General features: G+C 42.1%; 1 non-coding gene across 1 annotated transcript; it reads left to right on the forward strand.

Annotated features, from left to right (window-relative positions):
• Positions 1-6,342: 6,342 nt before the first annotated feature.
• LOC148122140 (U6 spliceosomal RNA) lies at positions 6,343-6,446 on the forward strand. Its single transcript, XR_015737962.1, has one exon. It is a non-coding gene; the product is annotated as a U6 spliceosomal RNA (small nuclear RNA).
• The last annotated feature ends 4,024 nt before the right edge of the window (positions 6,447-10,470 follow it).

The raw sequence follows: 10,470 nt of genomic DNA on the forward strand, positions 1-10,470 counted from the left end.
GATGAATTGTCTTCTGACTCATTGATCTATGGAAATGAAAGAGACACCCTCCCCAAATGGGGAACATGTGGAGAAGCTTAATTCTAGATGGGGATAAGATGCATGTAGGTTTTAAAGAAAGTTGGAGTAGAGAAGTGCTCTGGATGAGTATATGACTACAGTTTTCATCGCTGTAACAAAAGGTCTAGGCTGGGTAACTTTGACAATAAAAACAAACTTATTGCTCATAATTCTAGAGGTTCTAGGGAATGGGCTTGACTGTCTGGACCCTGACAAGGACAGGGGCTGTCACGGTGGAGGGAGCACGGTGGGAAGAAGACAGTACATTGAGACTGAAGCCAGAACAAGTAGGAGCCAGGCCTGCTCTTTCTCTTTTAAATATGCTTTTATTTATTCTTTGAGGATTTCATGGATGTGTGCCAGGGTCTCTGTCACCACCATGGCCAGCAGAGTAATTATCCATAGGAGGCAAGAAGGTAGTTTGGTTCAACATGATTGAGTAGCTGGTGTTGGTTCAAACTTTGGGAGTCTGATGCCAGGCAGTTTATTTTAGGTATAGTTAAGCACAGCACAATTTGTTAAAAAAAATCCTGTTGATAAATAACTCAATCCTGTGTGCACAAGAAAACTTAAGGCATGACTATGTTAAGACTCTTTATAAAATATGTGTGACATCTTCCATAAAGATAGACTCTATAGATTGACTGAGAAAGACAGACTCATGACAAGGGTCTAGGGGGAGGATCCTATGTGGCCTCAGTCACACAGATAGTGCAAAGGTCACCAGGCTACTAACCACATCCACTTCTGGCCTTCTGGGTGGGGAACAAGTTATACATCTCTCCCCAAGAAGAGACAACACTTTATGTTTTGCATTCCTGGTCCTCAGAGGCCTTATCTGTGAGCACAAGGACTCCTGCGCCTCCTACATATATGTGCGATGTGTTTCCTCCAAATCCACCCCCAGTTCCTCCTCTCTCACTTGCAGTGCCACCAAGTCCAGTCAGTTCTGCCTGTATGTGCATGGGTGTAGGGCCACCTGCTGGAGCATGGACAACCTACCCAGGGCTACATTCCTGAAGAAATCTGATGCTTGCTCTCTCAGCACCTATGACAAAATCATAAGGGCTTTGATCTACTTTACTTAAATTTTCTAATTTGTAACCTGCCTTTCTTGATTTAATTGTATCAATATAGAATGTAGGTGCTCCAGTTATTGGTAGTTGTCATATAATGAGAGGAAGGGTTCAATCAGTTCTCTTTATAAGTCATAGTCTCTCCCAAAAAATCACTACAAGCTCTTTGCCAGGGTTCTCGTTCTTCCCATAATTTGTCAATTTTGTAATTATTAAAAGGTACTCTAATTTCTGCTGACTCTATTCCTGCAAATTGATGAAATCTCAATTTTCTCTTTAGAATTAACTCAGAAACCTTTTCCACATAAGTTTTTAAGTTTTTACCCAGTTTATGTGGTAAAAAAGATCCATTCTAAGATAATATCTTCCCTCTGCATTAAAATTCCTGTAGGGGAATGTTTGGAGGATAATATGACCAGAATACAGTTAAGATTAGGATCCGCATGATCCATGTGCACCTTCTGTAATTTCTCTTCAATCAAGGTCAATTCTCTCTCAGCTTCCACTAATAATTCCCTTGGACTGTTTAAGTCCTGTTGCCATCTAAGATTTTGTTTACATTAATCAGGTCATCAGGACTTATCCCAATAATGCACCATAGATGGGAAATGTCTCCTAAGAATCTTTGGAAGTCATTAAAGTCTTCAATCAGTCTCTCATAATTTGCATCTTTTGTGGTCTAATTTTTTGCAAACCTATTTTGTAGCCTAAATAATTAGTAGAATCTCCTCTTTGTATTTTTTCAGGAGCAATTTGTAATCCACAACAAGGCAAAATTTTGTTTACTTCTTCAAACATTCTTTCTAAAGTATCTACATTTGAATCAGTAAAATATAATCCACATAATGGTTACCATAGATTTAGGAAATTGTTTATGCATCATTTTCAATGGCTGATTTACAAATTATTGACACAGGGTGAGGCTATTTAACATTCCCTATGGGAGAACCTTCCATTGATATCATTTAGCAGATTGAGAATTATTATGAGTAGGCACTGTGAAGGCAAATTTTTCTGTCTTTTTCTTATATAGGAATAATGAAGAAACAATTTTTTAAATCAATAACTATGAAATTTAGGTAATAGAGAAGACAAAGGAATGCCAGACTGCAGAGAAACCACTGGCTGAACCACCTTATTAACAGCTCTTATATCTGCTACCATTCTCCATTTTCCAGATTTCTTTTTAACAATAAATACAGAAGAATTTCAAGGTCTGGTTGTTTCTCCAACATGTTGAGATCTAGTTGCCTCTGTACTAACTGTCTAAAATCTGCAGTTTCTCTGTTTTTAAAGACTATTGCTTAACCCATAAAGGTTTGCCTGTCAATTTTAAAGGCAGGGCTGTTGGTGCCTTTGAAATATAAGCAGCTGTTGTGTCCAGTTCTTGTACAACCTGAATGGTCAATGGCTGTTCTTTAGAAAATCTTCTAAAATTTTTCCCAGAAACATACATTAATTTATGGTTTGTTAATTGGGGGAATGTTAATCTGAGTACTCCATTGCTGTAACAAATCACATTCCCACAAATTCGTTGTTATGTTAGCCACACATGGTTCTGACATTCCTTTCTGTCCTTCTGGCCCTATACATTCGACCCATCTCACACTCTGCTTTACCCAAGATAAAGTTCCAGTCCCTAAAAACTGAACATTTACATCCTGCAGAGGCCAATTTGAGTGTCAAGATTCTGATGAAATTATTGTTACATTCACACCGGTGTCTACCAGACCTTCAATGACAGCATCATTCACTCATATTTTTAATTTTGGTCTTTGTTCATTTATAGAAATTTTCCAAAATACTCATTTTATAATTTCTCCTGACTTATTTGCTCTCTCTTCTATGGCTGTTCCATTATCCAGAGCAGTATGGTTTCTTACAATAAATATTAGGTTCATTTATTGCTCTGGGAAGGAGTTTCCTCTATGATGGCAGGGAAAAACTGAACTGGATTTGGAACAGGGGTCTGTGAGAGGCCCCTCCCAGAATGCCCTGTCTACAATCTATTTTAAGATAACCTTGTTTGCCACAATTATAATATTCGACATTTTGATTTTTCCTCAAACCTCTAAAAATCATCTCTCCTATCCATATATCATCATGTTCAATGTTAATTGTATCTCAGATCCATTTCTCCAAAGGTGCTGACTTTGTTTTAATGCCCTAATTATCCTTTTGCATAGAGAACTGTCATTTTCAAAAGCTAGAGATTCAATTGTTATTTGTTTAGATTCTGAATCATTCTATTTACTGCTGAAGTCAATCTTTGTAAGAAATCCATAAAGGCTTCCATTGGGCCCTGTATAACTTTAGTAAAGGACTCAATTTTCTTTCCTGTTTCTCCAGTTCTGTCCCAAGCATTCAAAGCTGTTCCATGGCATAAATCCAAGGTGTGGTCATCATATACAGCTTGCCTTTCTATAGTAACATATTCTCCTTCCCCAAGAATTTGATTTTGGGTGATTTCCCTACCTCTAGCTTTACTCCATTGTTCAATAATCTTAGCCTCTTCTCAGAACCAGGCACTCTATTGTCCTTGTGGGCCAGGCTCTAAAACACCTTTAACCAAATCTATCTTGTCATTAGGGATAATTCTATTACAAACTGACCACGAGTTTAACATTTGCTTACAAAAGGTGAACACAGGCCATATGAGACTATTTCTTTCTTAAATCTAACACTGGCACAGGAGTTCAGTTAGCTGTAACAGAATCTCTGCCTTTTGCCAATTCCTGTAAGGCTACTGGATATATTAAGGTTGGTTGCCTGAAAACCTTAGGCTATTCTTCTCTATTGTTATTATGCAAAGCTGAAATTGGCTCTCTATTAAATTCTTCTGTCTGGATTTGAATATCTCTGTAATCTGTTTCATTGTGTTTTTCTAAGGCCTCTATCTTAGAACTCAAATTAACCAACTCCTAGGGATAAGACAAAAATGACAATGCTGATGTTTACAACTGACATTACATAAATCCCATTTAAATTAGATATCCTCTCATTTAATCATTCTATTTTTAAATTGTCTAACATATCATCATGCAGAGATCCAAATACCTCCATTATAATGATTTTTCTCATTTTTAAATTTTGGAAAAAAACTCCCTCTTTTAGCTACTTCCTCCCTTTAAGAATTCCCAGTTTTCTCACCATATCTACTGATGACGTTGATGAAGAGGTGAGACTTATTGCTGATGCGTAGAACAGTAAACGCCTGACTGGATTTCAAGGCAGTCACCTCGTTTAACAGCAGCCCAAGAAGGGGGAATTCAGGGAGAGCCTGCAATGGACAGCAGTGGACACACGAGGGGGGGAGGGAGGGGGAGAGAGGGAGGGAGGGAGGGAGGGAGAGAGAGAGAGAGAGAGAGAGAGAGAGAGAGAGAGAGAGAGAGCAAGCTATCTGAAAAAAATGAGCAAGGGATTGTTTGGAAAAAGAACGTGTGTTTTGGGGGGGGGGACTATCTGCTATCTGAAGGCTACAACAGAAAAATCCCAAACTTGCCCAGAGGCTCAGGCAAAAGCCAGAAAAGAAAAGAAAAGAAAAGAAAAGAAAGCCTAGCCAGGTTGGACTGGAGCCCCATGTGCTGCTCTGGCCTGGGCTGGTGACTTTTTTCATGCATTCATATCCCAAACGTTGAGTGCCAAATGTAGCACGAATAATAAAAACCCAGAGACAGATATTGTGGTTCAGCTTGAAGATCAGAAAAGCAAAGTAGTCAGCTACTGGCTCTTACCTCTACCTCAGACTGAAATGACGATCCTGCCTCCATGCATCCTCAGAATGAGGCTTAGACCTGTCTCCTCCCATTTTTGTGACTAACTAGTGTGGCTACTGGGATTAAAGGTGTGTGCCACTACTGCCTGGTCTGTAAGGCTGACCACCAGTGGGACTGTTTTACTCTCTGATCTTCAGGCAAGCTTTATTTATAAAATACAAATGAAATATCACTGCAGGTTAAAGTAACTTATCCTATGTCACACAGCTCATACATAGCAAAGCCACTCTTCTATCCCAAGAACATGGTTCCAGAATGAACAGTGACGTTAAGAGCAATAGACACGTGCTGAAGCCCTCCTGGCAAACACTGAGTGAGAACTTCAGCGCTCTCCTGAACTCCTCAGGCCTGTCCTGCTAGGTCCAGAGTACTGGGAGCAAATAAAGAAGTTTAGCAGGGCTCAACATCTACCGTTTTCTTAGTCAGGATTTGCTAAAGGAATAGAACTAACAGAATGAATACATACGCATATGTGTGCATGTGCATGTGCATGCATGTGTGTATACACATATACAACACACACACACACACACACACACACACACACACACACACACACACACGGGTGGCTTATAGGCTGTGATCTCAGTAGTCCAAAAATGGCCATCTCCTGACCAAAAGGCCAACGTAGTTGTTCAGTCTATGAGACTAGATGTCACAGCAATCCCAATCTGATGCTAAAGTCATGCGAATTCCTAGCCAACTGCCAGTCTTCAGTCTATGCTGGATATGGAAGAAGCAGGTTTTTATACCAGTGAAGGGATGCCTCAGTCACATGGTGGATGAGCTTGCCAGCAGGCAAAAGCAAGTTTCTTTTTTCCGTGAGCTTTATATAGGTATATAGGCTGCCACCAGAATGTGTGGCCATGAGTCAGGGTTGATCTTCTCACCTTAAATGACCCAGTAAGGGAAATCCCTCAGAAACATGCCCAGGTGTTTGGGTTTTAGTTGATTTCAGGTGGAGTCAGGATGACAACCAAAATCTGCACCATGAACTGTAGAACTGTAATTCAAACTCCACACCCCGGACCCTCAACCCTGGGGTTTGTACAGCGATGAGGAGAAGCCTGGAAGAGAGGAGGTTTACTGATTTGATGACCTGGATCTGCAGGGAAGAAATGCTGTTGATTTCGGTGGTGGTGGAAGTGGTAGCAGAGGAAGAACGAAGGGAGCAGAAGAAGAAGGAGGAGGAGGAGGAGGGAGAGGAGGAGGAGGAGGAGGAGGGGAAAGATAGCTCTCCTCTCATCTCAGCTAACAGTTTATCTGCACCCTCCATGCTGCGTCCACTTCCCTCACATCTCACCTCTCAGACTTGATGAACGCATTCTGGTTTGCAGCTTGTTTTGTTAACTGTACACTCGGCAGAGTTGGGACCTTTTGTTTTGCTGTTTTGTAGAGTTGGTGTTTGAGAAACATTCGCTAATGTGCTTACTCGGGCATCATCTATTCTATTCTTTAAGTGGAACAATACAAAGAAAATTAGCATGGCCCCGGTGGAAAGGATGTGCAGATTTGTGAAGGACTCTGCCTTTTGTGATGTTCTTACAAAGATAGTCTGCTAAAAATGAACCGAAGCAGAAACCAGCCTCAAGAATGAACAAATGGAATTGTGTAAATTAAAAAAGTTTCTATAAAGCAAGAGAAACTATCAGTGTGGCAGTTTCGGTAGCAGTTTCCTCTGAAGTTGAAGCCTTCCATCTTGGAAGGAAACTTCTTAAGACTTAGGCTGCAAAGGGAAGCGAAACGAAACAACGGGAGAAGAGTGTTTACAGTGAGGTGAGACAGCTTAATGTCCTAAGTGGGAGGTGAGACTCCCCATCCTGCAGGGAAGGGAGCTCCACTGAATGGTTTCAGAAAGTCCTAGAAACTGACTAGATGCACGAGGCTCCTCTCTCCTGAGAGTATGTAATAATAAAGAGTTCTGAGGGTCACTCTCAGACAGGCCAAGTTGTAAAGAAGGTTCTCCAGTAACCTGGGAAAAGGAGAGATCAGCTAAGTTGTCTAGAAGAAACAGACCAGCCCAGCTGCCTGCAAGAGGGTCAGACTCACTGAGGCACGTGGAAGGACACTCTCCAACCTGCTGAAGCTGTGCAGTGTGCGCCAGACTGGAGATGAAGTTGTCTGTGAGGTATTTCTGCTCTTGTAAGTAGCGCCATGCCCATATTCCTGTAAGTAACCCCGATAGAACTCATTGGTTCAACCAGTTGGGCTTTGATGGTGTCTGTAATCTGGTCTCTCATTGGTTCCCTATCCGAGGGGCACAGACGCTTGTCCACATCTCTCCAGGAGAAGTGTGTCACACAGCGAGAGCAAACAGTCCGCAGAATGGAAGGAAATCTTTTCCAGCCGTACTTCAGGTAGGGGGCTGACATCCAGAATTGACAAGAACTGAAACAGAAGCACCAAGGAAACCAAACAGTCACTCAATAAATGGACTGATACTTCAATAAACTGTCAGTTCTCAAAATAAGAATTACAAAGGCCAGCAAGTACTTTTATGAGTGTTCAGCTTCCCTATACGTGAGGAAAACTGAAACTTCTTTGAGAGACCACTCTGAGGAAAGAGAGTCAGAGCCCTGCTAGGCACACAGATGGAAGGAAGCTCTGGCACATTAATGTACCTTTCACTTAAATATTTAATATGGCTACCTCCCCAAAGACTTGGTGGGATTTCACCCTACCTTCTACTTGGCCCGAGGGAACTGTTCAGTAGGACTTTCAAATCTTCTACTGGAGTGAGTCTGTGGTGGGAAACAATCATCTTCCCTGTCTTTGTTCTGGATTATTCAATTTCCTGTCACAACCCAAACAAGCTAATGCCAAGGAGATTCTGTACGATATACACAGGGGATTCTGTATCACATACACAGGGGATTCTGTACCATATACACAGGGATTCTGTACCACATAAACAGAGGATTCTGTACCACATAAACAGAGGATTCTGTACCACATACACAGAGGATTCTGTACCACATAAACAGAGGATTCTGTACCACATATACAGAGGATTCTGTACCACATAAACAGAGGATTCTGTACCACATACACAGGGGATTCTGTACCACATACACAGGGGTTCTGTACCACATAAACAGAGGATTCTGTACCACATAAACAGAGGATTCTGTACCATATACAGAGGAATTCTGTACCACATAAACAGAGGATTCTGTACCACATAAACAGAGGATTCTGTACCACATAAACAGAGGATTCTGTACCACATAAACAGAGGATTCTGTACCACATAAACAGAGGATTCTGTACCATATACACAGGGATTCTGTACCATATACACAGGGGATTCTGTACCATATACACAGGGGATTCTGTACCATATACACAGGGATTCTGTACCACATACACAGGGGTTCTATACCACATACACAGGGGTTCTGTACCACATACACAGGGGATTCTGTACCATATACACAGGGGATTCTGTACCAAATACACAGGGGATTCTGTACCCTACCACAGAGACACTTGCACATTCGTGCTTATAGACGCTGTATTTATGATATGAAGACCATTTAGCCAGCCTAGACATCCATCAGTACATGAATGGATAATGAGAATGTGATGTATATGTGAAGGAATTTTATTTGTGTGAAGAAACCCCCTAAATTTCCATAAAAATAAATGTACCCGAGGAGGTTGTCACCATACATATCTTGGGTTCTTTGCCTCTATTATTAAACAGGGTTCTTAACTCTGTGTGTCATGAAGTTGCTATCATATTAGTGAAACTTATGAATTCTACTCTGAGTAATATTTCTAAATATACACAAGAGCTAAGAAACCAATCATGTTAAAATACATCTACAGGAATATAAAAATAAAGTTCTGCTTCTTTGTTTATATGTGAACACAGCTTAGCAGCACTGGTAAGCCCTGAGTATGAATCATATTTTGAGATATCTGCGAGCATTATCATGAGATATACCAGGGACAAAGTTTCAGTTCTGCCGTGCTGTCGTGACTGTATTTGCTGTCTGTCACCGAAGAAAATGGTCATGCTTGATTGAAGGTTGGTGTAAATATGTCCTTCTTCCCACCTGCCTTCTCCCAGGGTAAGAACTCGCAGTTAGATGAGCTCCCAGGACCCTGTCTTGCCCATTTAGGTATCATTTAGCGTGATCTCATCCCAGTGACTGCCCCTAGGAGGGTTTTCCATGTTCCTTTATGCAATTAAAAGGAAAATAATTGTGTGAATCCTGAATCTTCTTGGTGAGGAAACCTAATTCAAAACTTCCCCTGGATCCTTGTACCTGACTCCAGCCTAAGGGAGATTCTTCCCAAAGACTCACAACGTGCAGGTGGAGTTGTATGAGGGTTAGCCAATTCCAGAACCTGAGAAACGATGCCAGAAGGAGGGTTTGTGCACGTAGAAAGGGAGGGAGCGAAGTGAACTGGTGGAATGCTGCATGATATAAAGAAGGGGAAATGACGCCATTCATGTTGGCAGTGGGAGGACAGGGAAGTGAAAGTGCCCTTCTGACAGAGTCAGCTCTTTTCTTTATCCCCACCCTGCCTGTCTTCCCAAGCATCTGCAGCAAAATTCCCAGCGCATAGGCAAGGGAGTGGCAGAGGCTTCTTTCTACCTGCCAGGGCACCCTATGAGCTGGGCTTCTTCCTCCAGACCCGGAGATCCGTGTGTTTCCCTGCAAAATGATGCAACAGGGCAGGAAGCCCAGATGTCAGCAGTTATGACATCATGGACCAGGAAAACCCTGAGTGGGGAACTCGGAATCCAGTGTGGGAGAAGGAATCTCTAGATTTCCTTCTAGTTGTGACTTGCTTGGGAACTCGGGTTTGTTTTATAAGAGGGGATTCTCCCCCTTGTTTTTCTCTGAATGGATGCTCACAGCCAGTTTAGAAACCCCGCTTTTCTAAATTGACTTGATGTGCACATGAAATGTGAGTTAGGATAGAAAGACAGGGAAAATTATGGATATGAAAAGAAAAAGGCACCTCAGCCTGGGAGGCCTCTCTCCGTTGGGAGTCAAGAATTCTCACATAACTAACGGCATTTGCTTAAGGTTTTCCCTTTTCTGTTCTGATTTGACAATTTTCTCGGAACTAGACACTCCAGTTCAAGCGATCCTGGTGACACCTAGTTTCCCTCATCAGATCCTAAACCTTTGCGAGTCACCTCCGGAGCCCCTGTGTGATGTCACTTACCAAAGAGAGAGAGAGAAAGGGGGAACTGAGATTAGGGGAAAGGGTGGAGGTACTCCCAGGGAATTCCATTCCAGTTCAGTAATTCTGCTCTCTGCGTGGCTACCTTTATTCAGAGGGAACACGCAACCAGAGGAAGTCACAGCCCTTATTCACAGCTCTATCCCGTCATCCCCTCAGGCAGGACTTGTTGAGGAAGGAAGGTGTTGACAGGAATCAGGGTACAGTGAAGAGCTTTGGGACTTGAGGAAATGGGGTGCCATTGGACAGGTCCCAAGGGCTTTCCCGTTCTCACCTCCACCAGCTCATTTCCTTCATGTGGCATATATATATATAACTCACTGGGAGTCTCTGTCTGAGACAGACTCCCAGGG

This window comes from Myodes glareolus, chromosome 5, assembly GCF_982192425.1.
Source record: "Myodes glareolus chromosome 5, mMyoGla1.1, whole genome shotgun sequence".
In the NCBI taxonomy this organism is placed as follows: domain Eukaryota; kingdom Metazoa; phylum Chordata; class Mammalia; order Rodentia; family Cricetidae; genus Myodes; species Myodes glareolus.